This window comes from Rattus norvegicus, chromosome 18 (assembly GCF_036323735.1).
Source record: "Rattus norvegicus strain BN/NHsdMcwi chromosome 18, GRCr8, whole genome shotgun sequence".
Lineage (NCBI taxonomy): Eukaryota > Metazoa > Chordata > Mammalia > Rodentia > Muridae > Rattus > Rattus norvegicus.
The window spans coordinates 2,220,102-2,245,470 of NC_086036.1; the positions used below are offsets into that span (position 1 = coordinate 2,220,102).

General features: G+C 42.0%; 2 long non-coding RNA genes across 5 annotated transcripts; one reads left to right on the top strand and one right to left on the bottom strand.

The window, feature by feature from the left end:
* Positions 1-256: 256 nt before the first annotated feature.
* On the bottom strand, positions 257-18,520 carry LOC108348742 (uncharacterized). Its single transcript, XR_001842034.3, has 4 exons — positions 18,328-18,520; positions 4,333-4,406; positions 3,788-3,850; positions 257-665 (listed from the first exon to the last, which is right to left on the bottom strand). It is a non-coding gene; the product is annotated as an uncharacterized LOC108348742 (long non-coding RNA).
* LOC108348741 (uncharacterized) lies at positions 18,467-23,393 on the top strand. 4 transcript variants are annotated; one of them, XR_010059609.1, is made up of 3 exons: positions 18,467-18,730; positions 19,725-21,454; positions 22,336-23,393. It is a non-coding gene; the product is annotated as an uncharacterized LOC108348741 (long non-coding RNA). The 4 variants fall into 4 exon arrangements; XR_010059610.1 differs by having other exon boundaries at positions 18,467-18,716; XR_010059611.1 differs by having other exon boundaries at positions 18,473-18,716; positions 21,118-21,454.
* The last annotated feature ends 1,976 nt before the right edge of the window (positions 23,394-25,369 follow it).

Genomic DNA, 25,369 nt, shown 5'->3' on the forward strand with positions numbered 1-25,369 from the left:
GCTCGCACACTTTTTTGCTGACTTCCTGCAGTGCTAACTCTAGGTATTTTATTAGAGTCTTAAAAGCAAGCATGTTAGTGTCCTGACAGCAGTGAGATATAGCACACTTGCTTGCACCAAGCGCTGACTCCCACCACCCAGTGCTGGGACACCTCTTCCAAAAACCTGCTGCAGGTCCCAATATCACAAATCAGAAATACCTGGTCTGCGGTGGAAATATTTTTGAAAGGACTGGCAAGAGGAGGGAGGAGGCAGCTTTGTTTCGAGAGGTAGGATAGAATTTTCTTTCTTTTTATTTATGAATTATAAGAAATCAAGGAAGGCAAAAAGAGTGAAAAGTTTCCATAACCACTTTTCCCTTCAATTTGTCTGTGAAATACAGCTTCACTTCAAAATATGCGCTTGCTATTGTTTTCACTTCTCCAGTGAAAACAGACAGAAAATGTGCTGCCTCTCCAGTGATCTTTCTGATTGTCAGAAACAGGAAGATAGCATAATTTCCCGTGAAATGCCAGTATCAGCATGACCTCTTAGTACCATGCGGTGCCATTCCGCTGTGGTTCCGAGGCCTCTTGCTCACGTGCTCCTTTCCAAAGACCGGGTGCTTCTAGTGCCAAGTAGGTGCTGCCTTGATGCTTCAGGATGATGAACGGTCTTCTCAGTGCCTGCATGGAGCGTAAGAGACGGAACACCACAGCACGTAAAACCCAGTGCCAGATCGCACACAACCGCCAAATCACATCCGCCCCTATCTCTCTGGATGATCCTTCCCCCACCCCCAAATCCACGCCTGGCATCTTGCCCTGAGCCTCAGCCAACTGGACATTAACAGACCACGATGAGGAGAGAAATCCAGATATGTTCCCCTATAAATCTCCGGTGGAGCCAAATCCTAATGGTCTGTGTTTGTGGGCAGTGGAGGAAGGGGTGCAGGGGGCTGGGTGTAAGTGGAATTTGCAGACGCTCAAATTTTCTCTTCGATACCAGAGGAAACAACGCCTTCATATTTTCCACTTTCTGATGCACAGAACCTGGGGACTGCCAATAGCAATTCTTCTCTGGGCCTCAACTGTGTTTTCTAGGTGAGGTGCTAATATGAGAAGTGCACACATAGAGCTAAACAAAACAAACAAACAAACAGAAAGCAGGAGAGGAGGCTGGGGCTGCAATTCAGCTCAGTGCTTGCCTAGTGCCCAGTTCACAGAGAACCCTGGATTCCAGCTCCAGCACCCCGTATGCCTATAGTTCCATAGTCCCAGGACTCATGAGCTAGAGGCCCCAAAGTCACCCTTGGTTACATACTTAGTTCGAAGCCAGCCTATTCTGTCTCGGAAAAAAATACGAGAAAGCCAAACAAAGAAACAGAATCACTTGTTTAGGGCTAACTGTGGCTCTCCTTTCTTCAGTAATCACAGCAGGCCAGCTTCTACTATGTAAAGGGTTTAAGCCAACTGCTGAGTTGCAATTCTTGTCCTGAGATTTTGAAATTAATATTTAGGGGGGCTTAGGTTAAATGCCTTAAGTAAAAAATTGTATATATAAAAGTCAAATGTTATACAGCTGTGTGAGTGAGGGGCCACACTATGGTCTGACAGGACACAGACCGCACAGCTGAGAAAGCAGGGAGGCTGATGGGCAAGAGAAGGACAGGAGCGGGGGGTGGGGGGGGGACACGACCCTGAGGGCTCTTTGAGCATCCTGTTTTAATTTTCAGTTGAGAATGTAGACAGTGCTTGGATTTTGTTTTTTAATGATGTTTTGTTCTCACTGTAGAGCCATGCCTGAGCCAGAATTGTGTCTCAGTGGGTGCAGTGTTTGTCTGACACCAACGAGGCCCTGTTTCAATCCCCAGCACCACACAAAATTGGCTGTAATGCCTAGGCCAGCAATCTCAGCATTTGGGCAGTGGATATGTTAGTTCAAGGTTATCCTCAGTTATCCTAAAGGTCACTTGGGTTTCTGTGAGCTCTGTCTCCAAAAACAGGCAAAAAACACAAACCAGAAAAGTGTAAGTAAGACAACTGTAATTAGAAATACTGTGGGTAGAAACACCTTGACTATCCCACTCAGCCACAGACATTGCAGGGTGATTGCTGTCTCCCTGGAGCACAGGCTGACAGTGAGCCAGCCTCTGCTGTCTGGGGTCTAGAGAGAGGATTTGACTGGAACGATGACGGCCGAAGCTCAGGATAGGTGACTCACGGAGTCAAAGAACTTGCCCCCAACCCTGAAGCCAAGAGCTTGATGCCTAGAATCCACAGTGGAAGAAGAGAACATATTCCTGAAGTTGTCTTCTCATTACCATGTGCAATGTGCATACTGTGGCAGCCACACACACACACACACACACACACACACACACACACACACACACAAATTAAAAAAACAAAAACAAAAACCAAAAACCTCAGAGGCCCAAGTGTAGTTCTAGCTTCTAAACCATCATAAACTGGAAAGCCCTGGGTTCCATCCCTCAGGCACTGTCTACTTTTTTCGTTGTTTTGTCCTGTTTTGAATACAGAGTCTCTCACTGACCTAGGACTCACCAAGTAGGCCAGGGAGTTCCAGGGACCCCCATCTCTGTCTTCCCAGTGCCGGGACACGAGTTTGCTCCATCACACCCAGCTTGTTCACGTTTCTGGGGATTTAGTTTAGGCTCTCACACTCGAGCAGCCCCTCCCTGCCAGAGCCGGGCGTCTGGCTGTGCTTTCTGCTGTTGCTTTACAAGATGGAGTAATAGAGCAGCCTACCAAAGAAATGAGGCCAGCCAGCTGAAGAAGACAGTTCTGTTGTTGCCCCACTGAAGACAGGGAGAAAATCTCAGTGGTAGGCCTTGACAGGTAGGGTATCTTATCAGGTTTTCAAGAAACTTGCTGAGGTTGGCCTCAGCTCAGATATGTCAGAGTTGTCAGAGGCCGGTCCTACGTTACACACTGGAAGTCTGGAGGATGGTAGGAAGTCTCCATGAGAATCTCACACACACACACACACACACACACACACACACACACACACACACACAGAGCAAGAGAGAGAGAGAGGGGGGTGGGGAAAGGCTCTTTTTATGCTTGTTTTTCCCCAAAACAAAGATTCCCAAGTGACCTTTCAGACCTCCTCTGAAAACCGGTGCTGGTTTCATAAGTGGGGCCGTTGCCTAAAGCCTATGTTGTGAGTGTGCAGCCTGTCTTGCTTGTTCCTGCCTGGAAAACTGTACGTTTTGCAGCTTAAACTAAGACAACCTCTCAGAATACTGCCCAGTTCCAGAGGACAGGAACACCACACATATGATAAAAACTTGCCTTACTTTTTAAAGTAAATTTGTGGGCCAGGCTGTATAGCTCCACTGGAGACTGCCGTCCTAGCATGTACACAGCCTTGGGTTTAATTCCCAGCTCCACAGTAGATAAACAGATAAATACAGAGATTTGACTTTGTTCATTCTGGTTTTTCAAGACACAGTTTCTCTGTGTAGCCCTGCCTGTTCTAGAACTCATTCTGTAGACCAGGCTGACCTTGCCCTACCTCTGCCTCCCTAGTGCTGGGATTTAGGTGTAAGCATTTCCTCTGTGCCAAGCACTTTTACATTCCAAATCGTTTCATACTTCATCACTAGAAACTAGAATTCCTTCTTAATACCATGCTGGTCTAGAACTTGCTTTGTATCCCAGACAGGCTTCAAACTCACAATCTTCCTCCCTCTACCTCCCCATTGTTGGGATCACAGATGCGCACCACCGTGCCTGGCTGAAATAAGAATCAATCTCATCCTGTAGATCTTGGTACTCACTGCCAGGTTCTTGAAGGAGCCTTTAGATAACAGTGCTTGCTATAGTAGGTGCTCAATAAACTGCTGAAGAAGGAAAGAACGAATCAAACTGGAACTGCTCAGACTTAGACATACTGAACTTCCCTAGAAAAGATGCCAATCTCAAGAAAGGACCCAGGTTGAGTTGTTGACCCATGGGCTGTTGATTATAAAGAATCCTTTTGTCACGTGCTGTGTTTTGTTAATATAGTCTGTGTGTCACCTGGTGTGAGCTCATGTGGAGGAGGCCGGCTCTCTGAGTATAGCAGGAAGCACAGAGAATTGAGATTGATAAGCTGGCACTCCCCAGGGGACCTCGTCTTTCTCTGGATGACGTACAGCTACTCTGATGGGTAAGACTACGTGAGGAGGTGGTCTCTGACCTGCTCCATAAAAAGAGTTTCAGGATTCTTCTCTCTTGGTGGAGCTTCCCAAGAATTCTTACGGGTGTGCTGGTCTATTAGTTACTTTTCATTTGCTATGTTAGAACACTCAGACAAAAGCAAGTTAAGGAAGGAAAAGTTTACATTAACTTATGGCTGGAGGGGTGCTTGGAATCCTTCAGGGCAGGAAGGCGCAACATGGGGGCAGGAATAGGAAGCTGAAAGAGAGAACAGACAGTGGTGTGAAGTTATAAACCTGCAAAGCCCACCCACAATGAAGTACTTCTTCAGCATCTCCTAATAGTTCCAACCTTCCTCAACAGCACGCTAGCTGCAGACTAAGCATTCAAAGACACGAGCTCACAAGGGACACTTCTCATTCACACCGACACAGGTGAGCTTGCCACGGCGGTTGATGGTTCAGAGGTGCTTCATCACATTTTTGAAAGAGCTCATGACAGTTGTGAAATCTGGAGTGCTGGTTTGACTTTTGAAATTGCACAGTTTATTGCCACGTATAAGGTGGTCACATCTCAAACCCAGAACCTTACTTCAGTGGTTTGATTTTATCAATTGGTCTGTTTTATGCATGTGACCCCCCCCCCCCACTTCTTCCTTGGCATAGGCTCTTACTATATTGCCTTGGCTGAGTAGAGCTACTAAGTAGACCAGGCTGCTCCCTACATGATAGTGATTCTCTTCTCTTTGTCTCCCAAAGGCTGGGTTTACAAAATCCCTTCACTATGGAGGGTGAGGAGAAGCAAAGCTTGCATGGTAGATGTTGATCTTTGGAGACAGAAGCAGGAGAATCAGCAGTTAAAGATCCTCAGCTGCAGAGCACATTCAAGGCTCCACTGAGCCATGTCTTAAAAAACAAAACTGGGGGGTTGGTGATTTAGCTCAGTGGTAGAGCACTTGCCTAGCAAGCGCAAGGTCCCTAGCTCCGAAAAAAAGAAAAAAGAAAAAAAAAACTGAACCAAAATAAAAAGCAAATAACATTAAACCTGATGTTGATGCAGAGATATATGGGTGTGTAGTAAAGTGATGGGACCGTCCCACATGTTATTCATATGCGGCATGGAGCACAGCATGAGGTATTAGGAGTCAAGCTCAGAATCTCATGCATGCTAGACAAGCCCTCTACCAACTGAGCTACAATCTCAGTTACATATAAATGCACTGAGAAACTATTTGTACAATTATTTATCTTGTAAGCATGTATGTCAGAATGCACATGCATATGTAAGTTAGAGAACAACTTACAGGTTAAAAATGGAGCCATCTTATAGATTAGTATTCTTGGAGGCTAGAGTGATGGCTCAGGGTTAAGACTTCTTACCGCTCCTCCAGAAGAACCAAGTTCAGTTCCCAGACCCACACTAGGGGATTACAACCACCGTAACTGATATATTTTATAAAACAAGGTATTTGGCCCATGCTGAGGCATCTCCCTGATATACTAAGCCATACAACAACAGGCTTAGCATAAAAGAGAGTTTATTTGGGACCTGGGAAGGGGGTCTGGAGAAGGGAGTGGAGGAAGAGAAAGAAAGGGGACAGAGAAGGACAGGGAGAGAGAGAGAGAGAGAGAGAGAGAGAGAGAGAGAGAGAGAGAGAGAGAGAGAAGAGGAGAGGAGAGGAGAGGAGAGGAGAGGAGAGGAGAGGAGAGGAGAGGAGAGAGAAGAGAGACAGAGACAGATGCAAACCAGTCCTTTTATGCCTGGCTTCTGGCTTGTACCTGGCCATTGCTAGGTGGGCAGGGCCTAGAGGAAATGCTAATAACTGTACACAGTGCTGTACATTCACCCGGACACATTTAAAAAGAGAAAATGTTAAAGGAAGAAAGAAAAGGAAAAGAAAAGAAAAGGAAGAAAAAACAGACTCATTTTCCTAGAGGTAACCTTGCTTTGCTATTAACCTCTTGGGTCAAAAGAGCTGAGTTCATTTGCAAACTTGTCTGAGAGTACAGCCACCAGTCAACATCTCTGAGGCCAGGTGTTTCCCTCCCGATGGAATTTCCCTCCATTATTGTTCTGCCAAAGCTGGAGTGATGCTCTGCAAGGGCATCTCCAAGTTCAGATTCTGTCCTCACTGCATGTACAGAGGGGAGGGCAGAGTGGGGAAGTTTGTTGTCATCTTCTTGTCAGAGGTGACTGTGGAAACCTACATTTTATTCAGGTAGGAAATGACACATTGTGTTTCTAGTTCTGATAGCCCATCCTGCAAATAAAGTTTTATTTAAAAATATTGGGGGCACAAGGACCTTTAGGACATATGGAGAATGCTTTTCCACGGAGTCATTTGAATTAATGGAAATGTTAAAATGTTGTATACATTTTAAGTTTACACAGGGTGTTTTGATGTACATGTATATAGTTTCCAAGGTCACTATGACCAAGTCAGCTAATACATCATCTTAAACATTTTCTTTTTAAAACACCATTTAATAGTCAAGCGTGACTCCAGTCTTCTGGAGGCTCAGACAGGATTGCTTCAAATTCAAGGCCAGCTTGAGCTATATAGCACTGTCCTTGTCAGGGACACATAATACGATCTAGACTCAAAAAGCCCAAAGAAAAACAACCAAAAACCAAACCATAAAAACAATAACAAACAAACAAAAAGCCACAAAAGCAAAAATCAGAGCTGGCAAGATAACAAGATGACACAGTCCTAAAAAATAGTGACTGAACCTGGCCATCTACATCCCATCTCTGGAACCCAAGATGGACGAGAGAACGGAGTCCTCAACTTAGCCCTCTGAACATTCTGTGGCGCGCACACACATATACACACTCACACTTACATGTACATCATACACACTCAGATCATCATTACATATACACACAGACAATGAATAAACAAACAAACAAAAAAAAACACCCCAAAACAAAACGAGTCCCCTAAACCACTTTTAAAACTTGAAAGACCCATCGAATCTTATCTCCTTTTTTATTTGAAGACTTGTAGACAGTAGGAGAAGGATAGGACTAGGGCCAGAAGCCATGATCTCCAAGGTGCTGCGTTGCTGAGACCTGCCTGGCTTGAGAGAGAGACAGGAGGATTTCTCTGCCACTGCCCCGGCTCCTGCAGGCCTCCAGGAGCAGAGCATTGTGGGCTCTCGGTCACCCAGGTGCAGCTTGCCCAAAGGATCTGAAGTAGCCAGAGGTGACGGGAAGCAGTGTGCTCTAGCGCTAAGACCCGAAAGCAAATGACCAGAGGAATCTCTCTTGAGCTGACTGGAGAAATCCGGTGTCTCTCTCTTCTATGGAGAGTCTTTATGATGAGGGTTGAAAGAAAATTAGAGCTCACAATTCCCAAATCTTTTACAAGGACTTCTCTGGAGATCTCTATATTTGGAGAAGTACAAGCTAAAAAGGACCCTGGCTGTGTTTAAAGAATTTTTTCTCTCTAGCCATTCACTCAACCTAGGTTCCCCCAGAGGTCCTGAGTGTTCCCAGAGGCCCCTAGGAAGCCAGGGGAAGAGCATGTATGTACCCCACTACTTGGGTTCCCACCCTCACCTCCCAGTATAGCACTCTGAGGTTTGAAGAGGCCTCTTTTCCAGTCCGTTGCTAGGGCTGGCACAGCCTCCGAGGCTTATCAGTAGGAGGACAGTTTAAACAGGTCTTATCACTGTGTATTCAATCAAGGTTTATGAGGGCTGATAAAGATGTCACCTAGAGCTTCATGTGTTCACTGAAGCTCTCTATTCCCTGGTGGGATAAAATGCAACCTGTTTATTTCCAGTTTGTTGTAAACAGAACATTTTGGAATAAACATTTATTGTTATTTTTTGTCAGCCATGGCACACACAAAACAAGATACCTGTGTGATTTATGAAGTCCATTTATGGTACAGCATGGCCTAGGACTGTCCTCCTGGGTGATTCCAAGGACAAGGCATTAGACCTTTGGCCCCACTAGCAACACAACTCTATCTTCAACATCGAGACTTATCACAATTGCTTGTTTAATAATTCAGGCCATCGCTGTCCTCCACTTAGGTGAAGTAATAAGCTACTGTGTGCTTTTAATTTTGTGTCCTTTTATGTCATCAAATCATTGTGACAAAAACATGTTTGCGTCCTTTTATGTTATCAAATCATTGTGACAAAAAAATGTTTGCTTTCCTCTTTGATTTTAATAAGTCTTCTAACTAAACATGCTTGGTGTGTTTCCTCTTTCTATGCATCTCTTCAATGAGGACACAATCCAGTGTTTCTTTCCTTTATGGAACTGTATTTGTGAGTACATGGCTAGAACTGCAGCAAAGGTTGTCAGGGATCTAATGCAAGGCTCAAGGCTCTGGGCTGGGGGGCCTTTGTGTCCTGTAAGCAGCCATGTATCTGTGCTAGGCCATATCAGTAAAGTGTCTCGGTGGCTGTTCACCACTTAGTTTTTTAAACTAAGGCTCAGTTGCAGAACACAGGGCAAGAAGCCTGTCGTGTTGTAGAAAGAATATCTTGTATATTATATAGATGTATCACCTATGGCCTATGGCTAAGGCATAGGCAGAAGGTAGGACATCTGGGAGGAAAAGGAATTCTGAGATTTCTGGGAGGTGAAGAAGACTCGTCAGGAAGAGGTGATGAGAGGGACACATTGTACCTGAGCACAGGAACATGGTACTAGCCATGTGGCAGAATGTAGATAAAAATAAATGGGTTATCTTAAGTTATGACTCTAGTCAGAGAAGAGCCTAACTATATGGCTGTCTTAGAGTTTTACTGCTGTGAACAGACACCATGACCAAGGCAAGTCTTATACAGACAACATTTAATTAGGGCTGGCTTATGGGTTCAGAAGTTCAGTCCAGTATCATCAAGGTGGGAGCACGGCAGCATCCAGGCAGGCATGGTGCAGGCAGAAGTGAGATTTCTACATCTTCATCTGAAGGCTGCTAGGAGAAGACTGACTTCTAACACACACTTCCTCCAACAAGGCAACACCTCCAAGTAGTGCTACTCCCTGAGCCAAGCATATTCAAACCATCACAACAGACAGGGTATTTGTAAATATATTATGAATCTGAGTCTTATTTCTGGAAGTATGGGCCCAGGAGGAAGAACTGGACCTAACCTCTACATAGCCTTACAAGGTTTTCTCCCAACTTTAAGTTCAAAAGACCCCATGGCTTCACAGCTCTTTCCTACCTTTTTTATTTATTATTATTAACTTGAGTATTTCTTATTTACATTTTGAGTGTTATTCCCTTTCCCGGTTTATGGGCCAACATACCCCTAACCCCTCCCCCTCCCCTTCTTTATGGGTGTTCCCTTCCCCATCCTCCCCCAATTGCCGCCCTCCCCCCAACAATCTAGTTCACTGGGGGTTCAGTCTTAGCAGGACCCAGGGCTTCCCCTTCCACTGGTGCTCTTACTAGGATATTCATTGCTACCTATGAGGTCAGAGTCCGGGGTCAGTCCATGTATAGTCTTGAGGTAGTGGCTTGGTCCCTGGAAGCTCTGGTTGCTTGGCATTGTTGTACATATGGGGTCTCGAGCTCCTTCAAGCTCTTTGAGTTCTTTCTCTGATTCCTTCAACGGGGGTCCTGTTCTCAGTTTAGTGGTTTGCTGCTGGCATTCGCCTCTGTATTTGCTGTATTCTGGCTGTGTCTCTCAGGAGTGATCTACATCCGGCTCCTGTCTGCCTGCACTTCTTTGCTTCATCCATCTTGTCTAATTGGGTGGCTGTATATGTATGGGCCACATGTGGGGCAGGCTCTGAATGGGTGTTCCTTCTGTGTCTGTTTTAATCTTTGCCTCTCTATTCCCTGCCAAGGGTATTCTTGTTCCCCTTTTAAAGAAGGAGTGAAGCATTCACATTTTGATCATCCATCTTGAGTTTCATGTGTTCTACGCATCTAGGGTAATTCAAGCATTTGGGCTAATAGCCACTTATCAAAGAGTGCATACCATGTGTGTTTTTCTGTGATTGGGTTACCTCACTCAGGATGATATTTTCCAGTTCCAACCATTTGCCTACGAATTTCATAAATTCATTGTTTTTGATAGCTCTGTAATATTCCATTGTGTAGATGTACCACATTTTCTGTATCCATTCCTCTGTTGAAGGGCATCTGGGTTCTTTCCAGCTTCTGGCTATTATAAATAAGGCTGCTATGAACATAGTGGAGCATGTGTCTTTTTTATATGTTGGGGCATCTTTTGGGTATATGCCCAAGAGAGGTATAGCTGGATCCTCAGGCAGGAGTTATTTTTAATAGGGTTATTTGTTTCCCTGCGGTCTAACTTCTTGAGTTCTTTGTATATTTTGGATATAAGGCCTCTATCTGTTGTAGGATTGGTAAAGATCTTTTCCCAATCTGTTGGTTGCCGTTTTGTCCTAACCACAGTGTCCTTTGCCTTACAGAAGCTTTGCAGTTTTATGAGATCCCATTTTTCGATTCTTGATCTTAGAGCATAAGCCATTGGTGTTTTGTTCAGGAAATTTTTTGATGATGCTACTTGGCCCGTTGAGGGATCTGCATTGCCAGGGGGCTACACGTCCACTTTCAGTATGGTGAGACATCTGGCTATCTCTGATGTCCTTGATCATCAATTTTAAATTTTAGGAAATCAAATTACCTGTTCATTTAATACAGTGTAGTTGCAATAATGGCTTTCTTTTACTGTGCGAACACATCTTGTCTCCACCACATGGGGTCAGGCTCAGTGTAGATAATTGCTCTTCATTCCAACGACCCTAGAAAGGAAGGGGGACAACTAGTAGGGAAGACAGGTGGTGAGATGAGAAGGGGGAACAGGCCCGAAAGCTTCCAGTGAGAAAGTTAACAGACCCCATGGAAGAGAGCTTCACAGAGGGGAGGGCAGATATGCCAGCCCTACTGCCCCTGAATAAGATGCGTTCACTCTCCAGGTGTCTCTCCCCAGATTCTGACACTGGGATGGAAGTACAACTAGGTTACCAGGGCAGAAATTCTGAGGGGTACACATCTGTAGTTTCAGCCTTGAGAGGCCTAGGACCACAACTCAGGTGTTCAAGACCAGCATGAGCAGCACAATTGATTGGCGTGACAGAGAGATTTATTTTTATCTTTTTAGAGTTTTAGTATTTATGCCTGTCTCTATGTGGTGTGTGCATGTGAGTGTAAGTGCCTGGAGAGTCCAGAAGAGGGCATCAGATACCCTCGAGGTGGAGTTACAGATGGTTGTGAGCTGCTGGAAATAGATGCTAGAACCCAAACTTGGGTCCTATGGGAGAGTAGTACATGTTCTTGATCACTGAGCTGTCTCTCCAGCTCCACATCACTAACATTTTTGATGAGGATCGCCTGCTGACCCATGCACACTGATACTTTACATTAAAAAGTCATCCATGAGAGTTAGATTCTGAAAGTCAAAGTTTAGGGATGCCTTAGTTAACATACCTCAGTCCTTCCTATATATGAAAAGAACTTTAAAATCAAAACATACACACTAACAAAAATGAACCTTTCCACATCAGTCTGAATGTACTTGCAAAGCTATGAACCAAAAGTTAGACGAGGGACTGGGGCCGTAGCACAGGTAGCAGTGTGCTTTCTAGGCATGGGCAAAGCCCTGGGTTGACCGGCTGTGACTGGATTGGAGCCACATGAGCCAAGTGTGCTGACCCATCTTCTCTTTCTTTTAAACTTTATTTAAATGAGTAGTTCAATGAGCAGAAATTGCTAATTTCAATATAATTAAATTGCATTTGGTTTGGCTGGAGAGATGGCTCAGCGGTTAAGAGCACTGACTGCCCTTCCAGAGGTCCTGAATTCAATTCCCAGTAACCATGTGGTAGCCCACGACCACCTAATAATGTGATCCAATGGCCTCTTCTGGCATGCAGGCGTACATGCAGAGAGAGTACTCAAATGGAATAAACAAATCTTAGGAAGAAAGACAGAAATAAAGGAAGTTCATTATGTCTCGGTTCTGTTTCTTACACCTTCTGTCTAACTCAGAAGTCCCTTTCAGTCCCAATGTCAGTTTGTCTGTTTGTAGCTACACTACATGGCATTTTTATTGTTCTTGTTTTTACATATACCTCAGTATATGATGCTAAGGTGAGTCTCCCTTCTCGGGCCTTTATAAAGTCAATTTGCTGCTTCTGTTTTGCACATAAATTTTGAAATAAACTCATTGAATTAATTGGAAAAAGTCTTACTGAACTTGAATTTCGCTGAGGACATCCTTTGAACTGGTGAAGTGTTCACTTAACTACTTCTTCGACATTTTGTGCTTTTGTTTCTAATGTGAAGAGTACCCTCTTTTTAAAGCTATGTTTTCTAGGTGATTATTGCTGGTTTGGAGCAGGGATAGTCACACTCTTTTTCCTATGAGGGGCCAGACTGAACACCTTAAACCTGGAACCCTGGAAGTTTCTTCTTCCCTCTGTTCCCTCTTTTCTTGTCTTTTCTCTCTTCCTCACCTTCCCTCTCTTCTTTCCTTATCTTCCTCCCACCAGTCTTCCTTTTCAACCCCTTAATAAAGGTCAAAGACATTCAGTTGGTGGAGCTTATGAAAACATAACTTAAGACTTGGCTCAAGACTCTATTTCTGTATTCCTCTTATGAAAACCAGATTAATTTTATAAGGTGTTCCTGTCTTCTGTCACTTCACAGAGTAGTGTGTGTGTGTGTGTGTGTGTGTGTGTGTGTTGCTTGATTTTGCTGCTTTTTCTACAAAGATGATTATTTTTGTCTGCAACTAATACACTTGTTATGTCTTTCCCTTCAATTCTTACCTTTTTTCCATTTTTATTATCACGTATGTATGTATGTATGTATGTATGTATGTATGTATGTATATGTATATATGTATATATGTTGTACATATGGAGGCACATGCATTGCAGTATGTATGAGAAAGTCAGAAGCCACCTTTGTGGAGTCAATTCTTTCCTACCTTTGGGGGTCTGATGCTGGCCTAAACTAGCTCTGTAGCTCAGGCTGGCCTTAAATTCAAGATACTCTTATCTTTGACTCCCCAGGGAATATAAGTATGGGCCATGCCTAGCTTGAAGTTTTTTTTGTTTTTTGAAGCATCATAGATTTAAAGGTTCTGCTGTATTAGTTTTGCAAAGTTGTGACTTTTCCTTCTATTATTTGCTAAAAATTTTGGGGAAAAATTTTTTTCTCCATCATTTGAGGTGATGTAATCTTATAACCTAGTAGTGAGCTGAATGTATTGGTCTAATGATCACATATTGAACTGAGATAAATCTTATTTGATCAGGATTCAGTTATTGTCTTGAGATTTTTATATCTACATTCATGAGTGAACGTGGCCTGTAGTTTTGTTTTTTGTTTTTTTATCGTGTTCTTATCTGATGTCAAATCAAAATTACACAGGTCTCATTCTGGAGCTGGAAGCTTTTTCTCTGAAATTCTGCCTTTCATGCTCTCCCTATATAGCCTTGAAATCACTCATCCCACCCTGCTGGGATTCCAGTGTGGCCCTCCACTTTTCTATTACCTGGGAAAACTATAAGATTTTAATTATGAAAACAACTATTCTTTTGAAATTTGGTAGACTCAATCTATAAATCAGCCAGAGTTAAGTCTTTTTAGTCAAACTTTTGATGATTTATTTTTTAAAAATCTCTTTAATGTTTATTGGCTTAGTCAAATTTTCACATTTTTACCTGTACCAATTTCCTAATTTTTTAGAAAGTTATCCATTTCATTTTGTCCATGATATATGTTAAAGTTTAGTCATTAAGGATCCGATTAGTATTTTCTGGAACTCTTTTTTTTTTTTTTTTTTTTTTTTTATGGAACTCTTTTTTTTTTTTTTTTTTTTTTCGGAGCTGGGGATCGAACCCAGGGCCTTGTGCCTGCTAGGCAAGCGCTCTACCGCTGAGCTAAATCCCCAACCCGATTAGTATTTTCTAATCTATTTATCTATATTTTTATTACTTTAAGATTTATATTTTCATTCACTCTAGTATTTCCCCTTTTTTCATTCATCAATCATGCAAGAAACACATAACTCTTAAAAGAAAATACTCCCAGATGGGGCTGCATACCGCCCCATCCAGATGTCCAGATGTAATGGCACCCGTGCCATCATGGTACCAAGAACTGGGCGTAGGCCTGTGGGATTTAAGAAAAAAACACATACTCGGGCCATTCATGTTATGAGAATGCCAAAACTTTACTGAGGTTCACAGAATATATACCCCAAGTCCACTGATAGGAAGCACAATGGAAAAACGAGTTTACATTCTCAGCAGGAAAACAGAAACTGAAACCAAGAACTGACATCAAAGATGTTGCCCGTGGCCAAACAGCAAGGCCAGGAAGTACATTTCTAAAGAACAAAGGCTTTTGCATGCATCAGCAAGGCTCAGCAGGGGGTAAACACTGAGGGAACCCAGGAGGGTCTGACAAGTAAGTCCCCCTTTTTTATTTTTTTAAAAGTAGCACCTGTCTTAGGACACTTTGGGAAAACCAATCCCCTTCCCCACCTTTGGGAATTTCTGCCAATCTTAGAGCCCATTTTTTTTTTTTTTTGTTTTTTTAAATCATTTTGACTCAATGACATCTGTCATTGATAATTTGGAGGAAAAAATGACAGTAAATTCTGATCAAAAATAAGTTAAATGCAAAATTTATTAGATCAATGAATTTAAGCTAGTTTTTAATCAGTAAAATCGATCTACCAATTTTAGTTAGATAAAAAAGAAATAACAGGAATTATCTCTATGGGATAATACAATAACTCATGGAAATGTCACAGCCCATGTCATATAGTAACAAAATCTTGTATGAGTAGGAAAAAAATCATCAAAGGTGAGAGAATAAAGCACCTTTTATTTATTTCTTTTATTTCTCCTGATCCTGCCACCATTCACTAACATCAAAACAGTGTCTTTGGTCTACCAATGTATATTATGGCCATTCAATTGGGGTTTGTGATGTATACAGTCACCTTTGTTGAACAGCTAGTGCCCGGTGAGCCTTTCCACAATAGAGAGAGACATTGTTGGATCAAGATCATATCTTCTAAGGCAGTCTAATAAATATCTTTTAATATATATTAATTCTATCAATTCTATTCCCATAGAGAACTTTGGTGTTTAGCTTGTTTTAGTTCTTTATTTATTCTAGATACTAACTCCCTTCTCAAAGTACTAATTTACAAAGTTCAACTTGTTCCATTCATAACAATACCCTTTAATTTTACGATGAATATGGTTAGAAAAATTTAAAGTAAAACACTTTTTTCATACAAAAAATTAATGTTTGTTAATTCTTAGTTGTAAAACATAGTACCAAATAGTTCCATGATTTTCTTATCACTTTTAAATATGGAAAGGTGAATATAGGCAATAATTATAAATGAATTTCTGAGGTATGAGAGCTCAAGAAGGAACAGGTTTCAGAACTGGCATGACAGATTGGAAAGATCACAGCATGAAACTCTACACATGAGGAAGAAAGTGAGTCTTAGTAGTTTACAGCTAGGGTTGGTTTTGTTGTCATCACACGAGAGTAGATTTCTTATTGAACATAATTTCACAGTGTATCAACAGACAGAAATGATTTCTGAATATGAAATAATACAAAAATAAGGTCATCCTAGGATGCTATTTTTTTAGCAAATGGAGAATTTTATTTCACTCAAATCCAATATATCAAGAAAATACAAACATCTGGATCCACACACTTTAAAATGAGATCTCTAGTTCCCTCAGTCTCACTTTTACCTCAAGAGAACAGAGCAAATCAATTCTGGTTCATGTTTTCCTTCCTGACGAAGGCAGAAAGGCTTCATCGTTTTCTGGGCAGAAGATCACGTGGTTTCCTTGAATCATGCTTTGCTTTCACATTCTTCTATTTGATGAAACTTGCCCTGGAGACTTTTTGGATGAAGAGATCATCTCACCAAATTGAATGTGTTTGTCTTTTTTATTGTAACTCAAGAATTCACATGAGATCTTGGTGTGAGAAATGGTAGAACCCCTGTTTTAGGTGAGCATTGGTCCCAAAGAGTTGCCGGTCTATGGCTAACAACTTCTTGTAAAAGCTGAGTCAGATTTGGGCAGAGGAATTGTCTCCTGCCAAGGAGAGCAGCACCTGCTTAGTCACTGCCCGGGACTGGGAGTGCTGTCTGTGCCTGTGATAAGAAGCAAAAGGACTACTGCTGGCCATAACACCGAGGGCCACTGTAAGGTTTCACACAAATGTGTGAAAATAAGAGATCAAGCTGTTCCTGTAAAAGCATTGACTATTGATTTAAATTTAGAATTCCTAATTGTCAGCAACTTTTCCTGAGAGTTTATCCACTGTGCTTGCCTTAACAACAGATTGGGAGAGGGTAATCCCAGACAGTGTAGCCACAGTGGCCGCAGTGGTAATGGCTGCAACAATAGCAGCGATGATGTCAAGTCTCTCCCAAGACAGTTTAGGATCAGCTGACCCTCTCCTGAATGACAGACAGGCAATGGAACTATGTCTGAGTTCCACACAACCAGGGCAGAGTTCCCTGGTCCCCTGCAGCTTCACGTAGATGGCATTCCTGCAAAGAATAGTCAACACTATCTCCAGCATAGTACCATTTGGGTAACACAAAGATCATCAATCCATTGTTCCAAATGCTTGCATACTCAAAACACTAACATTTTTGTTAAATGATTAACAAAAGTAACTGACTTAACTTCTTGGGTCAAAGCAATAGTGCTATTAATTAAATAGCTATACCATTATACCAGAAATAACCAAACCCATTATCCTATAGCTTCTGCTTAAAGCCTGACTCACTTCTTCCAGTATTTGCAAGCCTTTTTCAAAATATCAAGGTCCTATAATAGTCACAAGCAATAAAACAAAAGCTGGTATATGCCAGATTTCAGTACATTAACAATATTAGAAAGTGTACAATCAATATAACTTACACTAAATACTGTAGAACAAAAGTAATCTTAATGTAACCAAATAATAAAAGATTAGGAATTTTAGCACATGCACTAACATTTTTTAAATCCAGATCCTTTATCAATTTTATCCACTGCAAATGTAATTTCATCCAAGATAATTGTGAATTTTTAAATGTCTCTGAAAGTGTCCAGAACCAGTCTTCCAAAATGAAAACTGCTATTTCCAATATTGGATTGACCAGTTTATGATTGAATCAGAATAACTTATCACATAAAAGGAAAAAGAGAAGAGTCCTAACTTCTCTTTGATTTTCTGAAGGCATTTTCCAGTCTCCATATTCTCTGTCCCACAAAGTCTAAAAGCTTGAAGCAAGGCAGCTTGTCCAATCTGGGATATAGGCAAGTAAAGATGGGTTGGGAACATACGCCCAAAACAGCTTCCCTGTCACCATTGTCAGGGCACTCAGCAAGCTCACAGGTCAACATCCTTCTTTGTCCCAGCATCAGCATGTCTCACCAGCCACCCTGGCAGCTAGCACACTCCTGCAGCATCCTGCAGAAAGAACACATGCATGCCCTCTTCCCCATATAAAATACCTGAACAGGATCATGCCATAGGCCAATAGGTGGATCCTTCCAATTCACCTAGGCAAAAGTATGCCTAGTTGTAGGGTGCCATAAACACTCAGAGAGTTCCTAGGCATCCAAATTTTAAAATTTAAAATAAAAGCATTATTTAAATAATTGTATGGCATACAGGGATATAACTTCCCCCTTTTTTATTTATTAAGATATAGTTTTAAAGTTTTATAATACCTGTTTTACAATGTCTAGTCCTTGAGAATTATAAGGAATCTCAATAATATGGGTAACATCTGTTTGTCAAATATCATTAGGCTGTGACCCTCTTGGGCTAACTCCCAAATTGGGAGAGGAAATAAGTGGGGCACACTGGGGACACTGACTGACTATTTGGGCTGCTTGTTCTTTAATTACTCTATTGTGAAAACTCAAAGAATTAGCATTAAGATGAACTTTTCTATGCATCTGTAAAGTTTTATCATAGGCAGTACTATTTATCTATTGGAAGAACCATCAGTCTCATATATAACTGTGGATACTTCCACCTCAAAGGCTTTAAGGCACAGGCTATATACACCTGACACATAGTAGGACTATTGGCCATCCCCTGAGGTAATGTAGGGAGCGGACCGGCAAAACAAAGATGGCGCCGACAGCCAGCCCCATCTGAATGTAAACAACTTACTGCGCATGTGCAGGCTTGTTCCCCTTGTCAGGGCAGCTGTATGATCCGGCGCCCTCCTGTGGTGAACAATAGTACTGCGCATGCGCGGGTTTTGCACCTGGTGTCAGTTGGCCGGTAATATGCTAATGAGGGGGCGGTACCATGATGGTGAGGTGATTCGTTCTCCACCAATCCCTGGAGGACAAGTAGTGGGGTGATAGTGGGATGACAGTGGGGTGATAGTGGGGTGACCCGTGCCCCACCAATCCCTGAGAGATTATTAGCATACTGTTGTGTATATAAGGCGAGCGACTTTGCCGCTCGTGGTCCCCGTATCAGCAATGAAGGTGTCCTGCAATAAAGGCTGTTGACAAGGATCCGACGGCGTTGCATCTTCCTTGCTGGACGAGGTGGGCGCGACAAGGTAACACAACCCAATGATAGCAAGGAGAAGGCTCCTGAAAACTTATTGAAGGAATGATAAAAGAAAATCTCTCACAAACTTTAGGATCTAGTGGAATAGTAAAGAAACAATCCTTTAAGTCAATAACTATCATATGCCAATTTTTTGGTATAGCATAGGAGAAGGGAGACCAGGCTGAGTAGGTCTCAGAGGCATCATAGTTTTGTTAATTTCTCTTAAATCTTGTAATAATCTCCACTTTCTAGACCTTTTTTTTTTTAAATCACAAAAATGGGTGTATTTCAAGAGGAAGTGGAAGGAACAATATCCTGTGCTAATTGATGAGCTGCCTCCAATACCTCAAAGAGATGCTTCCCTAAATCTTATCTTTTATAAGTTTTGTTTCTAGGATAAGAACTACACAAAATATTACCCAAGTCTGAGGTATCTTTAGAGACCTGTTTCCTTGGGTTGGCTCATGCCACATGTTGTCTAGAGTGACTCCATCCGAATTACCAGTTTTAAGCCAACTTTCTGTTACCAATGTTACAATTTTTTAACCATATCCATTAACTTTAAAGCCAGTAACCTATAGCCAAGACATGTAGAGCATATTTATATATTTAAAACCAATCAGGAACAAAAAAGATATGTGAAGTGGCTACACATATCTTTAATATTTAGACCAAACACAATTCTTACTTTTTCTAGCTATAATTTGAAGAGAAGCACCTTGCCACCTGCTAAATACAATAATCACAGTCAGAAATTTTTCTAAGAGAAACAGCCATAGAAGCTGAGAAGCTGCTGGTGCCTTTAAGATCAGCTTGTGCAGACAGTCCCTGGGGAGCTTCTCAAGCTGACCTAGGCTCCTAGATACAGGTGCAGGGCTCCAAAGGCCAATTAAAACTGCTTTTTATTTATTTATTCTTTTTTTTTGAAATGAGTTAAAACTAAATCAAGGGGTGTACAACCAGCACTTAAAGTTTTAACCATTTTTTTTTCTTTTAAACAGGAAACACAAAACATTCAAGCAATGAGAAACAAAAGCCACAGACATAAACTGACAGACATGGACATCTTGGTGCACCAAGAACAGACAATAGACATAGAGAGAGAAAACTAGATGATGTCCCACCAAGGGGACCCAGATATCCTACCTAAAGAACTCAGAACCAGAAATAAGCATTTCTCCAATAGGAGCCAGCAAGGAGGCAGGATGTCTCCGACCTCCTTTTGTCCCTAGGAGAGCTCCGAAAAAGCTTACACTCATTTTCCTTCTCTTTCGCCAAAGTCTCCCTGGAGAATGGGGAGGGGGGTGTAAGGGGGGACTCTTTTTCTCAAACCCATTCTTTCTCATGTCTAGGCTGTAAATCTCTAGTCAGGATCCAAAGATTTTTTAAAAGCATCTATGAGAACTGACTTCACTTCTCTAGATTTTAACATAACTCTAAAAGAACACATACACAAAAACATTTTATCATTATTACCTTGTCCCTTTTTACAAGGTTTACTTACTGCTAGCCCAAATCTGTACTTTCCTCTGCTTGTGCTTTCAATTTCCGTGGTGTCTTCACGGTATCCCACTTACTGGAGCTCCAACTTTGTGGCCTATTCACCAAATACATTCTTTTTACTTTGCTAGCTGGCTTCTGTAACGATCCCGTCAGGGAAACCTCTCTTCCCTGATTTTGGTGGGACCTCCACTTGACAGTGCCTGTGGTGTCACAGTACCAAGAACTGGGCATAGGCCTGCGGGATTTAAGAAAAAAACAAAAAAACAAAAAGAACACATACTCGGGTCTTTCGTGTTATGAGAATGCCAAAGCTCTACTGAGGTTCACAGAATATGTATCCCAAGTCTACCGAGTGGACTTCCAGGAAGCATAATGGAAAAATGAGTTTACATTCTCAGCAGGAAAACAGAAACCAAAACTAAGAACTGACATCAAAGGTGTTGGCGCCCAGGTATTACCGCCCATGGGCAAACAGCAAGGCCAGGAAGTACCTTTCTAAAGAACAAAGGCTTTCACATGCATCAGCAAGGCTCAGCAGGGGGTAAACACTGAGGGACACAGATGCAGCCGAATATTTCCATTTCAGCTATCAGCTGTCAGACACTCACTGAAATGGATGATGGTCACAGACTTCCACACTTTCTCTGAGAAGTGCATGGCCACAGAAGTAGCTGCAAAGAGTGGAAAGGTTGTGTGGGCTGAATCAGTGGCAGAAACCACAAATAAGGTCTTCCCATGAGGCAAGGTAGAAGTCCTGACTCATAGCAAAGTGTGCTCTTTGATGAGTCAGAGACATTCTTATTATAGACTGAGAACAGGAGAGATGAAGTCTGTTCACAGATGCATTGTGAGTGCCAACCTCAGTGTTTTCAATGTGGTTATTATAAACAGGAGAAACAGACATTCCTGGACAGTGCTGCGCCTTGGTGGTTGGGGCCCCAAAGAGCTCACAGAATCCGAAATCTCTGAGGAAGATCTTGCCCACTGATATGAAAGCCCTAAACAAAGAAGGTCAGAAGCCCAGGGCCAAAGCAGTTAAGATTCGTCATTTCATGTGTTCTGCAACACAAGCGCTCTGAAGGGACAGTTCACTGACACAAACATGGAGTATATGACAAGCTGTTCGTCAAGAGAGTGAAGAAGACAAAGAACCCAGGGAAGAGATCGCCAGGAGTCACCAGCTGTCCTCACTGAGAGCCTATACCCCCAAGCCTAAGTCCAGGCAAAAGTAAGTCTTTAAGAGGCACAAATGATCAAACAGACCTTGAAAAAGAAGAAATTACTCTTTAGTTTCTGTAAGGTCCTCTCACTTTTGAGCTCTGCTTCATTAATTTCTCCCTTTTCCTCTCCTTGAAAATATGAATATCCTTCTATCATTCTTAAATGATACATTAGTTTGAACACAGAACAGTTCATCTTAAATATCTGATAGTTTTCTTTGTAGAACATAGTTTTTTTTTTTTTTTTTTTTTTTTTTTTTTTTTTTTTTTTTTTGGTTTTCTTTTTTTCGGAGCTGGGGACCGAACTCAGGGCCTTGCGCTTGCTAGGCAAGCGCTCTACCACTGAGCTAAATCCCCAACCCCTAGAACATAGTTTTTTTTAAGATTTTATTTATTTCATGTATATAAGTACACTGTAGCTGTCTTCAGACACACCAGAAAAGGGCATTGGATCCCATTACAGTTGGTTATGAACCACCATAGGGTTGTTGGAAATTGAACTCAGGACCTCTGGAGGAGCAGTCAATGCTCTTAACCACTGAGCCCAAGTAGAATATAGTGTTATTACTATTGTTACTGTGTGTGTGGTGTGCATGTGGGTGTGTATGTGTTTGTCAAGAGGTACATGTGCAGCTAGAGAATGATGTTTGAGAGTCGGTTCTCCTCATGTGTGGAGTCAGAGGACAACTCTTAAGGCTCTGTTTTTCCTTTCAACATGAGTTCTGGGGATTCAGGCTGTGTTACAAGTGCCTTTACCTGCTGAGCAATCTTACCATCCCTAAATAGAATTATTTAAAAATATTATTTAGCTTTCTGATATTATGTTATATGCTTTCAGATATTTTTAAATAATTAATTTTAGTTTCTTTCCTTTTTTTTTTCAATATAGAAGTCTTTTATTGTCTCCAAAGAGCCCAAATTGTAATTGTGATCAGAATCTTGTTTCTGGAGCTAGGAACCTGAGGTCTCACTTGTCAGCCTGCTACACGGTTCCCTTCTCAGACACATAGATGCCATCCGCAAACTTTCTGATAGCCCTGTTTTTAACTCTTGTGGCTTGCTGAATTTGAAACAAGTTCAGTATCATTTCCTTCAAGGATTAATTCATCCTTCTGGGCTTGAGAGACAGAACAAGCAACGCCTGTTCTCATCCAAACCCTGCAGATGTATTTTTTTACCCAAGAAATTTCGGATTTCAACCACAGACCCGTTCTCCTGAATAACGACGTTGATAGGGAAGTGAGCATACACAGACCTCATCTTGTAACGGAAGCCCAGTGTAACGGAAGTTCAGTGTTCTGAACATGAGTGCCCATGCTTCTGACAGTGGCCAGTTCCTTCCTGTTACCCCACCATTTGTCAACACGGAGCCTTTTCTTTTTCTTTCCAAGAAGACTGAGCTCTACATTGATGTGATTGAAGTCCCTCTGCAGAGTTCCCCTAGGACCCTTCACAACGACTGTGCACCCCTTCAAAATGATGTGGACATCTTCTGGAATGTCGACAGTCTGATTGCTGAGAATGGTCTTCAATCTCACAGTAGATGGGGCAAAAAGAGGGTAATTTTAGTTTCTGGATACATTACTTTATAACTGGAGACAGACTTTATTGAAGTTTACTGTCTGAGAAAATGGTTTTTATGAATGTCTCACACATTCTCAAACATAAGAGTGTGTTCTTGTGTCTAGTGAACAGAGTCTTATATATTTCCAATAACTTAGATTGTTATCTGTATTGTTCCGAGTAACATTTTATTTTCTGCTTCGTGTATTTCAGAAAACAATCTGTCAAAATTCCCGGCTGTAACTGTTACTTTTTCTCTATTTCTTCAGTACCTGGTCAGTTATTGCTGTATTTATCCTGACATTGTATTGTTAGATGTATATATCTTTGGTTGTTGTCTCCTTTTCCATCCCCATCACCAATATACTGTTTTCGCTCTTCTGATAGTCTTTCCCTTGAACTAGTCCTCTCATTAGACATTGACATATTTCCTGCTCTTCAGTTCTTCAGATATCTTACTGTGGCTTCATTCCCTGCTCCCACTGATGGTTTCTTCACACAACTCTGCTACTTCCCTTTTTATTATTTTCTATCTACTGTATTCTTTACTTCAATTTTATGTTTCCTACTTTGCCATTTTCCTGTTATTTTTAATATATGTTTTGTTTTTTGTTTTTTGGACAGAACTCACCACGTCCTTGTATGTGTGTGTCCTTGTGTATGTATCTCCTTGCATGCATCTCCTTGTGTACATCTCCTTGTATGTGTCTCCTTGTGTGTTTCCTTGTGTATTTCTCCTATGTGTGTATCAACTTGTCCAAGGAGTTGCACGCATGTTTACTCAGACGTCCTGGTCTGTCTCAGTCTGTCTCATCTGTCTCAGTTTTGCTTTGGATGGCTCCTCTGTTGAGCAGTTTGTTTTTTTGTGCCTGTGAACTCATCCCTCACAGAGCAACCGCTGCTCTTTCTGGTACCACATCTCAGGGCAAGATGTACATCCCATGTCCCTCTGTGTGCATCAAGAGGGAATGAGCAGCAGTGCAGGCACCAGAGCTTCTATTACTGAGCCATTTTCTAGGACTGATCTTCACCAGGCAATTCTGCTTCAGGAATTCTTTAAATGCTTGAAAATAAGCAATACTGGGCAAAATCGCTTTCCTTAGACACCCAGACTGTGGCCCTTAGAAGCTGGAGAGAGAGGGAAAAAGAGGGAGGGGAGGAAGAGACAGAGAGGGAGGGAGAAGGGGGGAGGAGAGAGAGAAAGAGAGAGAGAGAGAGAGAGAGAGAGAGAGAGAGAGAGAGAGAGAGAGAGAGAACCAGGCATGATTGTACAGCAGGATTTTTGGATCTTCCTGCTTTACCTCTGAAGTGCCTGAACCCTGCGGCAGGCTGTGCTGTCCTGACATCCAATAGATTTAGTTGTTCTCAGTTGCTCTGAAGATGGGGGATCCAGATATAAAATTTTATATCTATTTGGATTTCTTGGCAACAAATGAAGATGAGATTCACTCACACACACACACACACACACACACACACACACACACACACACTCACACACACATGCACTCACACACACACACACACTCACACACACATGCACTCACACACACACATGCACTCACACACACGCACTCACACACACATACATGTACACACACACATGTACACACACAATTTGCCACTAATACAGCACCTGGGGATTATAAATTCATAACTTTTTTCCAACTTATCATTATTTGCTTATTTATCATAAGGATCAGAGTTGGGATCTCAGCACCCATGTAACACATGACAAGCTAGATGTACCTCTGCCCAAGAAGGACAGAGGCAAGAGGACCATTGGGGATATGGTCTCCAGCCCCAGGTCCAGGAAGAGACCCTGCTTCAAAACCACTAAAGGACACCTGATGCCACCTGTTCATATGTTCATATAGAAGCCAGAGTATGTTATCGAGTCTGGCGTGTGTGTGTGTCTGTGTGCGTGCGTGAGCGTGTGTGTGTGTGTGCACAGTATACCTTGGGAGCCAGAGGATAACTTGTGGGAGCCAGTTCTCCTTCCACCATGAGGGGCCTAGGAATCGAACTCTTGTGCTCTGCCTTGGCTTTAAGCAGCTTTTATTCACCAAAGCAACCTCCATACGAGCAGCATGTGCTTTTAACTACGGATCCATCTCTCCAGCACCAAATGAATCCATTCTTGTTCTAAGTAAACAATCTTCTGTAGCAGGATGTCCTGTGATGTGTTTAATTTCTCTCCAGAATGTACTAGTTTCCCCCCATTTCTGTTAGTACAAATAACACTGTGATACGTGTCCGCTGAAATGTTTAGAATTCAGAAAATAGTTCAATAAACATATATGTTGATTTGACCCTCTAGACACAAAAAGACTAAATGTAGAATGACCAAAAACAAGAGA